This window comes from Cornus florida, unplaced genomic scaffold, assembly GCF_030987335.1.
Source record: "Cornus florida cultivar Cherokee Brave unplaced genomic scaffold, ASM3098733v1 CherokeeBrave_3.0.0_Hap2_Chr08, whole genome shotgun sequence".
NCBI lineage: Eukaryota > Viridiplantae > Streptophyta > Magnoliopsida > Cornales > Cornaceae > Cornus > Cornus florida.
Window position 1 is genome coordinate 24829875 of NW_026775578.1, and position 11936 is coordinate 24841810.

Here is an 11936-nt window from a genome sequence, read left to right on the forward strand (position 1 = left end):
CATCTTGTAGCACAAAAAATTGTTCCATCCTAAATACACTTTTAGTGGAGCATCTCAGTTTCTGGAAACTTCAGCAGGTGCTTCTTCAATGGTCAAGGCATCAACACCGCGGACAATTTTTCTAACTGGAAGCATGAAGAACAATAAATAAAAATATGTCATATCTAAACATTCATATATCATTGTGTATATAAATATATGAACAATTGTGAACATTGAAAGAATGTCACTAACACGTAATGTGCAACTAATCATTGGGACCATTAGCCCAACTACAAAACTAATCATATTTCAATTTTGATGCTCAAAATGATAACAAGCAGCAACCACAGTACAATAAAGAATCATCACCATCTGCATATAATATTTCAATTGGCCATGACACCTTCATAAGCTCCAATCCTATGGAGCAAAAAGAATAAAATTACTACATACCCAACAAAATACATGTTAGCAAGTGGTTTATTCAATTATATTACTCAGACAGGAGCTACATAAAAAGCCTGCTTGGTATGTAGCTTATGGTGCAAAATAAGTGATTTTTTACAAGAGAGAATCCTGAGAATGGAGTATTTTATTTGGAATGAATTACATTTTCTTCATATTAGTATGCGATAAAACAGAGAATATGGATGGCATGCTTGTATGTATCAAACATTAATTCCATGTCCATAAATATACAGCAATCTTTGCCAAAAACTACTAGAAGAAGAAAGGGCAAAAAAAAAAAAGAAAAAAAAGAAAGACAAACAACATTTGATTCTACACAGCATTATAAATAATTCACCACCCTCATCAGTTATACCCAGCACAATACACCAATTCAAAGTTCAAAAGATGTACACATTAATACCCAACAATCTTTGCCATCTACAAACTTTGATTTATTTCTTATCTGAAAAAGGTTATTTTAACTTATAAGTCCATAAAGAAGTGCCAAATAATAGAAAAAGTAAAGCTAGTAAATCATATCTAAATTAGGAGATCATGCAACATCTTTGCAACCCTTGATTTCAGTTTCACACATGGTTGCTAGTTATTGAGTTTGATATTTGTTTTAAAAAAAACATTTTCAAGAAGTGCACATGGAGTAATTAAGATGTCTTTTGAGGTGATCTGCAAATTTGAACGTATCGACTTCGAATCAAGAGGTTGTGGAGAAATAATTATTGGTCTGACAAATGAATGCAATCCACACTAAGAACACTCACAGTAAATTACTTTTTACTATCATAAAATAACCCTCATTTGTTATGTACAATAGTATAAGTTTGGAATTTATGTCCAGTGCTTTCAATTTATCTTCAAAATATAACGATGAAATTAATACGTAGTACTAATATAACTCAATCTGGATTTCCTTTTGTGAATAATTTACAGTGATTTCAGTTTCACACATAGTTGCTAGTTATTGAGTACGATATTTGTTTTGAAAAAAACATTTTCAACAAGTGCACAGGTGGAGCTAGCAATTAAAATGTCTTTTGAGATGAATTGTAAATTTGAACGTATTGACTTCGATTCAAGAGGTTGTAGAGATATAATTATTGGTCTGACAAATGAATGCAATCCATATAAAGAACATTCTCACAGTAAATTACTTTTTACTATCACAAATAACCCTCATTTGTTATGTACAATAGTATAAGTTCGAAATTTAGGACAGCCACTTCACATAAATAGTATCAAATGTTACCTAAATATCCCAATTAACTCCTTCCCATGCTTTCAATTTATCTTCAAAATATAAAGATGAAATTAATACTAATATAACTCAAGTCAGGATTTCCTTTTGTGAATAATTTACAGCGTTTCAGAAAAAATGAATATGAATACAACCTTGATGGAGTAATTGAATCCATGTTCTAGATATTTTGACTTGTACGTATATAAAAAGATGAAAAGCATGTGCATTAAAGATGATAGACCAATTTATAATGTCTTTAGCATTATTAATACTATGGAAAATAAAGAATTTAGAGATTGACAGAATGTCATATACACAATATATACATGTTCCTCCAATTTGTATAAAATATGATTGATTTTTACTTCAAATTTTAATCATATATATATGTATATATATATAAGAGAAATAGATATTACCATGAACACTTTGATGGTGAAGCTTAAGGCCTTCAATACTGGGAATGAATTGTCCACACGCTGGGCAAGGAAATGTAGTAGTCCTAGGAGATGGAAACCAATAATTTCATTTCAATTTATAATCATAACAATTAATTAGTAAAAACAATAGAAATTATTAAAAAGGGCTTCCATATATATATATATATATATATATATATATATATATATTACCTGCTAGGATCAATGATCATGTGACATTTATAACACCCAGAGAAGTGCCAAATAATAGAAAAAGTAAAGCTAGCAAAACATATCCTAAATTAGCAAATCAGGCAACAATTTTGCAACCATTGATTTCAGTTTCACATATCAAAGATAGCAAGGGAACCACAAGCATTCAATGTTTCCATAATAACAAGAACCATAAAGACATATAACCCAGAAAGAAAATCACTAAGATTAGCAGTTCAACAGGAAATTAAAGACTGTTGAATCCCCCAATGTATATAATTCTGGCCTTCATATTTTGCTACTGATCAGGACATCAATAAATCGGGAAAGAGAATGTATATAATTTTGTATATCATGTGTGGAAAGAAAGAGATAACAGAATTTTCAAAAATAAATCCTTACCTCCACTACAGATGATGAACAATGTGATCAATACAATTCGATTGAAGAAGCTGATTTATGTTAAGAAGTGTAATTGCCCTTTGCTAAAGAAATTGCTGCATCAAAGATGGGAACACAAGCTGCAATGATGAGCAGAATTAGCAAATGATTGATACAACATTAGCAACCACATCTTTTTCATCCTCAGAATAAAACAAAAGCAGGACTTTCTGAACCATTATTCAAACATTCCAGGTACTAGAGTTAGCCCTCCAATTTTATACTAAAAATTGCAAACATTTTGTTTCCATAAAATCCAATAGAATATAAGTTTTGAATAGTCAGTGATAGATTGACAGTGTTTGTTATATTGGTTTGTGTTAGGAATCTCTACTATGGTTCAAATTATCCACTGCACAGCTTTTGAGCTTGTTTGGAATTCCCGATATGCACCTTCCCTCTTGCTAAGTCTTATCTGTCTCCATTCTTTCTCATCCATCTCTATTCCGACCCTCAACCTTTGTTTCATACTCATTTCCTTCATATATTTGAAAAGACTCTTGCCACCTCTAGTTCAACCCAAAGTTTCTTGAATCACGGCGTTCTTTCATTTAATCTAGAAATTTTAGAATTCCTCATGGACCGTTGTGTGCTAGTTCTTGAATTAGTTGTCAAGAATTCCAAGTTCTACTGAAACTTTTCTTGCCAAAAAATTTCTGAAAATTTTAATGCTTCGACATGCAATGTTTTGGTCAAACATTATATATGGAAGATTTCTTGCTGGACTCAGTCAAATGCTGGTCTGCCTTCACAAGGGTTCTTGAAATAATTTGGATTAATTGGATGTCTTTCCTCATTACCTCGACAGACCTCTGTTTAGACCATTCATTGCTTCCGCACATAGCTGAACTATTTTCACTCATCTTATTCCCAATTGGTGGTACTTGCACTTAACTTCTCATAGACATTCATTATCTTATTCCCAATTGGTGGTACACTTTAGTGTATCAATTTATATAATTAATATTCCATCTTTTTCTAGAACCTTCCATATCATACAGACCCTATCATATGCTTTTTCTATGCCAATAAACTGATATATGCATAAATTTTTCTTCTCTTGTAATTTCTTCATTAATCGACTTGGTAGAAAAGTAGCTTCCATCTTTAATCTCTCAATCATAAACTAAATTCATTTATAAGTTTTCTACCACGATACAACTTTGTATATCATGTTTAATTTATATAGGAACAAGTGTACTTTTTTCCATTAACCAGTCATCTTCCTAGTTTGTAAAAGCTGATAATCAGTCCTAGAATTTAATCAGACCAACCACATCAATATCACATAATTAGATTACCAGGAAAATTATCAAAAAAATAAAACAAAAATAAAAAATACAACCTGTTGAACAGGTATTGGTAACATAACATCAGGTGTTATTACTTCAAATCTGATACCATTATATACTTTCCTCACCTACCAAAGCTGCAAGTATAATTCTGCAAATGTGACTTTTTTCCTAAATTGAATACAATACAACAAACAAAATAGAAATAGAACCCAGGATTCAAATTTTGTAAAAGTGATTTCATAGTCTAACAAGCACATAACAGAGTTTTTTAACAAGCACATAACAAGTCAAACTCGTGATATCTCAAACCTATATTTCCCACACCGATTCAGAATCAGAGCACAAGCCGACTCCAGATTTGTAATTTTCCCCTTCGATTATTAGGCTTTTTGCAATTTCGAAACCCTACAACATATATTTGCATAAAAAAAAAAAAAAAACTAGGGTGAGGATCATTAAACCGAAGTGGGCTATATGAAAGTCAAATTGAAGATGGGGGTTCTTTGAAAATTGAAGAAAGAGGCATAATCCCTAAAATTTTGAAAAAATAAAAATATTGTACCTGAAGAGTAAGAGTCGATGTTGGAACGATTGGGTCATTCAGCCAGTGCTGCTGGAAAAGGGCGGAAGAGGGTGGAAGAGCCTCAATCTTCTACAAGGGTGGAAGAGCTTCAGTCTTCTGGAAGAGTGGAAGAGCTTTAGTATTCTGTTTGGGTGGAAGAGGAGGTGGAAGAGGGAGTGAGAGCTTGAGGCGGTTTGGAACTGATGATAGGTATATAGATCGGATGTAATGTTATTAAACGACGTAGTTTTTCAGTATTTTATTAAATAAAATAATTTTATATATTATAATTTTTCTCTTACAAATGGGCCAAACAAGGAATTAAGCGGCAAAACAAAAGCGCCAAACAAGGAATTAAGCGCCAAGTTTTGCCGCACAATTTTTTGTGCTATTGGGGATGGGCCATTTAAGTTTTTAGGTACAGTTTGAAGGACTGTGCCAAAAAAGTAGTTTTTAGGGACAGTTTGTATGGCTGTGTCAAAAAAATAAAGTTTTTGGGACAGTCTTACAAGACTGTGCCCAAAAAAGAAGGTTTTAGGGACAGTTTTAAAGACTGTCCCTAAAGGACTGTCCCTAAAACCCGAATTTCTTGTAGTGATTAAAAAAATATATTTCTCTTGACAAGAAAAAAAAAAAAAACGAAACACATATATTTATTGAAGAAATTATCTACTTTGTCAAGATAAAAAAAAAAGGTATGAAAAAAGAGGATTCAAAAAAAAAAAAAAAAATCTCTATTGAATAAATTAGCTCTTTTTTTTAAAAAAAAAAAAAAAAAAAAAAAGAAGAAGAAGAAGATATTTATACACAAATTCATCTGATTTTGATAAATATTTAGCATATGATCATTTATTATGAATAAAAAATATTAAATAATATATCTTATATGTAATAAAATATATATTGTGTTATAATATTGTAAATTAATTATAATTTAATATTTACATATAATGAAATATAGATATGATATATAATAATACAAAATATCTACTGCTTAATAATTTAAAAACATTATATTCTATATCAAAAATTATTTTGACACAAAAAATCATTTACAATATTATTTAATATATTATATATTAAAATATATTTTATCAAATAAAAAATAATATACAATATGAATTTAATATGCAACTTAGTATATAACACAAATAATATGAATTTTATTTGAAATGAATAGTGCTTGTGCACTAATATTAGTGAAAATGTTTCTCTACTACAATACCGAAAATATAAGAAACATCATTTTGATATTTTCTCTTTTGTTCACAAAAATTTAAAACGTTTTTTGTTATAGAAAAATAAAAACATTTTATTGAATGCGATTTTTGTTTTCGTTTTACCTTTTTAAAGGTTGACAACAAAAAACATGAAACTTTTCTTGTTACTAAACACAGCCTAACTCTTTCGGGTGTTTGTTTCCATTTCTCTATCACTACTCTTAATGAATTTAAGAACTTTTTTGTCATTTCCTTTAAAAGAAAATGTAAGTAGAGCATAATTGGAGAATAATGAAATGCAAATATGGCATCCCTACATTTAACTTGGACACATTTAAGATGATGATATTATTATACTTGTTCTTCTTTGTTGTTTAATTATATTAAATTGATTCCGTTCAAATGGTGAAACATAAGGACCCGAGGTTGTGTATCCATGGGGGGTTTGGGGAAATAAATTATCTAGTCAAACAGAGCCAAGTCAACCAACCCTTAAAAGACATGCCATTTAGGGGTGCACAAAAATTCGATTGAATTTCAATTCTAAAAACACATTACTATTTATAAACGGCTTGATTTTGGTTTGTGGTCTCCACGATTGGGCCAAACCATTATATAAACTATATATATTTATTTATGTAATATAACTAGTAAAATAATAAGATTAGGCTCTCGTCACTCAACTATATATTATAATATAAAACAAAATAGTATATTATAATAAATTATTATTTTATATGTATATTTAATTTTTATATATTGGATTGAATTATAAAAGTCTAGAGTTGTAGAATCAAATCGAACCGAATCTATAATAGCCCAAATATCTATTTAGGCTTTTAATCTTGATTAGTAATTTGATTTTCAAATTATCGGATAGATTGTTATATTATTGTATTTGGAATTTGGAGACCTTGTTCTTTTATTTGGAGTCTTTATTCTTATTTTGTAGATTTAGTCTTATTATTGATTTGTGAAAATTTTATGTTGGGTGACTTTGGTAATTTTGGAGCTCTAAAGGAGGAACAAAGGGAAACTAAGGCTACGTTTGGTGTGCAAGAATGGAATGGAATGCAGCTCGGAATGGAATGAGAATGAGAATGGAATGGAATGAAAATATTATTCCATTGTTTGGTGTGACACGATGAATTGTTATGTAATGGAATGATTATTATCATTCTACTATTTAGTTGACCATCATTAAATCTGGAATAGAATGATTTTTGTCAAAAATACCCTTTTCAATGGCTTACATTACTTTTCAATAAAAATTTAATTAATATTTTAACGATGAATTATCGAATATTATTAAGATGCCCAATACTGCCATTGAAAAAAATAAAGAAAAACCTTAAAATAAAATAAAATATTATTTTTGACTCCAGATGATTGTTAATTTTTACTTTATATTATCATTGCTCCATATATAAATGTTCCAAGAGAGAAAAAGGGAAAAAATCACACAAACGTTTCAACACAAAGATACGAAAAAAAAAAAAAAAGAAAAAAAAAAAGAAAAAGAAAAAAAAAAAAGAAAAAGAAAAAAGTGATATACTCATAAGATAATTAAAGAGATTAATACTTGCAATTTGATTGAAGATCTTGCAACTTTTTGTCAATGGCAGTATGGGTACATTTAGAAGAGATGAAAGGTGAAAGACCTTTACCACGTCTAATAAAGAAGTTGAAAAATGGAATGTGAAATATTTTTTTTTATCTATAAGAAAGATTTTTGCCTTATTGGAATGTGATGAAAGGCTTATTAGGAATATTACAAAAATATTTAATCTTATTATGGAATGGAATGGTCATTCCACAGGTTTAGTAATAGAATGAATTTTCATTCTCTGGAATGGATTTTCATTCCAATGGAATGACCATTCCATTCTATTCATGCACACCAAACAAATGAATGGTTGGAATGGGCATTCCATTCTATTCTATTCCTACACACCAAACGTAACATTAAGGGATTGTTTGGGGAGTGTTCTATTGTGTTTTGTAATGTTCCAGGCCATTACAGTAGCCCATTTTGAGAACAAATATGTTTGGGCCGGCTTGTTTTGTTTTCAACAATACCAGAACACTCTAGGATTTTGGGCCCAAAGTTGAAACACCATTTTGGTGTTCTTGTTTGTTCTGAGTTTTTTTGCGCTACAGAAGTAACTGTAGCGGAAGGAACAAAATGGCCCAACCCAGCACAGGTTTGTTCTGCGCTCTCCAAACGGCGATTCCCGTGTTGCAAATCGACGACACTTTCATCTCTATTCTCGTTCTGAACTCTAAACTTGCCCCCTCTCTCTCTCTGCAACTGTAAACTACAAAATCTACAAGAATCAAAAGTTCAAAACCCATATATTTCAGTTTATGTATCTGTCTGCAATAATCAAAAGTTCAAAACCTATTACCTATATCAAAACCCCCATATCGGCATATCATTTCAGATTGTTCAAAAAATCAAAACCCACATCTTTCAGTTTCCATCGCCCGCTATTCCAGTTCTGGTTCGCCGTTCACAAGCTTCAGCTGCTGTCTCTCAACTCTCAAGCTTGCCCCCCTCTCTCTATGCAACTGCTAACTTGTGCGTATGACTTTTTTTTTTCTTTCTAAATCAACTAATCAAGCTTTGTAATTCTTATTTTGCAAACTAAATCGTATTTGGTGAAATTGTTTATTTGTGTATATTTTGCAAACTAAATCATTTTTGGTGAAATCAAGCTCTGAAATTTTTTATTTGTGTATAATTTTTTATTTCTAAATCAACTAATCAAGCTCTATCATAATAGTTATTATCATAGATGATTTTGTAGTTCAGATATATATATATATATAGTTTTTAAAGTTATGAACAGAGAAGAGTTTTTATTTGCTAATTAAACTAATTCTTAATTATTTATTTTAATATTTGAAATTCGATAATTTTAAGAAGGATATTTTTGTATTTTGTAATAAGAGTGTGAGGACATTTTGGACTTTAGCAATAATTCTTGATGCATTTGTAATTATTTTATTTAATTCAATCAATGTGAAAAATTAACTTTTAAAATTGGCCAATTTGTTATTTAGAGCTCCTAATCTTATTTATATGTAGTTTTCCCTATAGTTTGTATTTGTGTATATTTTGCCTCTCCTTTCAGCTGCAAAGGCATAGATCTGATGATCTGTTTCTTGATGGCTTTGTTCTGGAAAATTAATTTATTTTAACCATCCAAAAATAATAATAATAATAAACCACATATAGGGATACATTTTAAATTGTTCAAAAAATCAAAACCCATATCTTTAAATTAGAAATTTTTTCAGAAGGTAAAAAATGTTACCAAACATGTTTCACCATGTTTCTATTCCAAAATTCTCACTCCAAACTTTCGGTTTCAAACTTGTATTGTTCTCATTTCAGAACACTACATTACAAAACACTTGTTTTGTTCTCATTTCAGAACACTACATTATAAAGAACACAACACTTTCCAAACGAGCCCTAAAGGAGTAAAATAAATAAATAAATAAAAGAAAAAGGGAAAGAAGAGAGCCGTCCGTGAGTTAGAGAGAAGGGAAAACAGAGGAGGAGAAGAAAAAATAAAGGGAAAAGAAAGGAAGGATTCGGGTGTAGAGTTTCCACCACCATCATCATCATCTTTATCTCCATAACTTGTTGTAGGGTTTGCTCTAACATTTGTTTATGTGATGATTTTGTTTCTAAATTCTTTAAATGATGTGTCGTCTTGTATAAAATTCTTGTATCATTTCTCCTTGAGATGTTCTATGATTCTAGTCATCTAAATTCCTCTTTCATTTCATCGATCCGTTGTTCCAACTTCCAAGTTGTTGAGTTCTCTTCAAACTAGCTAGCTTTGTGTGTCATTATGTTGCTATGACTACAACCTCATATTGTTGGCATGCTTTTGTTGTCTACGAAATCGCATAGAAACAATTGTTAGTGTATTCTCCTGCTGGGACTTCTTGTCTCACCCACCATTTTGCAGGTAACCATGTGGATTTGAGGGACATTTCAGAGTTGCTCAATCGTTTATTGGAGATTGTTTTGATATGCATATTAGGTGTATGAAGAAATGCTTGTTTCAATTTATCTTGCGAATTTGTATTGTAATTTGGGGGGGTTTCATATGTTTATATTTGTTTATGAATGATTCTATGGATTTTTAGAGACTGCTTGTTTATATTCCTTGTGGGCTTGTACAATGAAATCTTTGTTGGGAAGAGTAAGGATTTATATTTGTGCTAGAAATTGGGTTTGGAAGCAAACAAGAATTGTATACGTATTGAGCAGAGAAACAATATTTTGTCCAAGGATCTGCGTTGTTCAAAATGATCTAAATTTTTTTATCACAGGTTTCTCTCTGTGTCTAGAATCTTTCAAATTAATTTTGTGATTTTGGCCGAACAAATAATTTTCTAAAAATTCAACAGTCCTGCTGTCCATATTTAAATTGCTGTTGGAAAACCAATTTTAAATGATTTATTTGACTAACTTCTTGACACCGGATCATTACCAAATTTCTAGTTTTATATTTTCATTAATCTACTTTCTAAAAACAAATTTATTGGAATTTACTCAGCTGTTAGTTAACCTCTAAAAACTGATTTGAATGACAAAGCCTAAGCTGCTGGGAATGGCAGTATCACATTACTCTCTGAGTCTAGTTTCCAAATTATTTCCATTTGTCCCGTTTTGATTTAAAATGATTTTTTTACGAATATTTAATTAATTGCTGCACAGATTTTGTTTTGAGGTTGTTTGTGACGTGTTTAAGTTGGTAATTATCTGAGTGGCATTGGGAGTTTGTTTGACATTCTTTGTGTTGATTTAGGATCACGAGTGGACTATGAATTCATATTTTTTTGGGTAGTTTATTTAGACGAATTTTTGAATCTTGTTTTGTCCGCCCTTAATTTCGGGTCGTTACATAATCATTTTTAATTCTATTAAACCCTTAATTTCAGGTCGTTGCAGAACCATTTTTAATTTTATTGGTTTCACAATTTCAATTCCTATAAAACTGTTAAAAACAGGTTTGATTTTGAAATATTATAAAATCGGTTCAATTCGAAGCATGTACACCCTTAATACAATCTTTTTGCCACTATTGTGACTCTTATACAGGGCCCCATTTTTTATACTTCCTGACAAGCCCTGAGAGGAAATTGTTAGTTAATCGATGTATACTGCAACAAGAAATTTGATTTCGAAAATGAAAAACTAAGCCAAATGTTAATATAAAAAATGTTATAAAAACCAAATATGACTAGATCTGTCAATGGAGCGGATCTTGATCCGGATTTGACCTTAATCCGATCTGATTAGTCAGATATGGATTGAACAAAAAATCCGATGACCCAGTTACGATTCGAATTCGATAATCCGTTAGCTTAACAAATCGGATATGGATTATTCTGATCCAATCCGATTGAAATTATATATATAAATAATTATTTATCAATAATTTTACATATATATATATATATGAATACTTCTATTAGAATTGTATTAGAGATAATCCAAAAGTCCAAAATAATAATAATAATGTTATATATAAATATTGTGGTGTTCTCGTCCATATGCTAATAAATATCTTAGTATATATACTAATAAAATCATACTCTTTATAATTATATATGTTAGTAAATATTATTTTAATCCGATTTCGAATTCGATTCGATCCGAATCCGAGCTAAATAGGATATGGATTGGGACATTCAGTCCGAGAATCCGTTAGTGATCCAAATCCGATAATCCGTTTGCTTAACAAATCGGATATAGATTTGATCAATCCGATCCGAATCAGATCACAGGCCTAAATATGACGGAGTGATAATGATAATACGACATGGTTACTGTAAGACCCACATGTTTGTATTTATTAATAATTTCTGTTCCACATTTTTTAATTCGGTTTAAAGTTTCATTTGAGTAGTATTACCCTTGTAATCAAAACAAATGGCATGTGCGATGCGACGGGTTCTTTATTCAGAGATTCGACTTTCATTTGTAGTATATTTTTTCTTTGAAGAACTACGCATTTATTACAGAGACGGAATCTATGCAAAATTCGATCTAGAAATCAGTTTTGAATAATA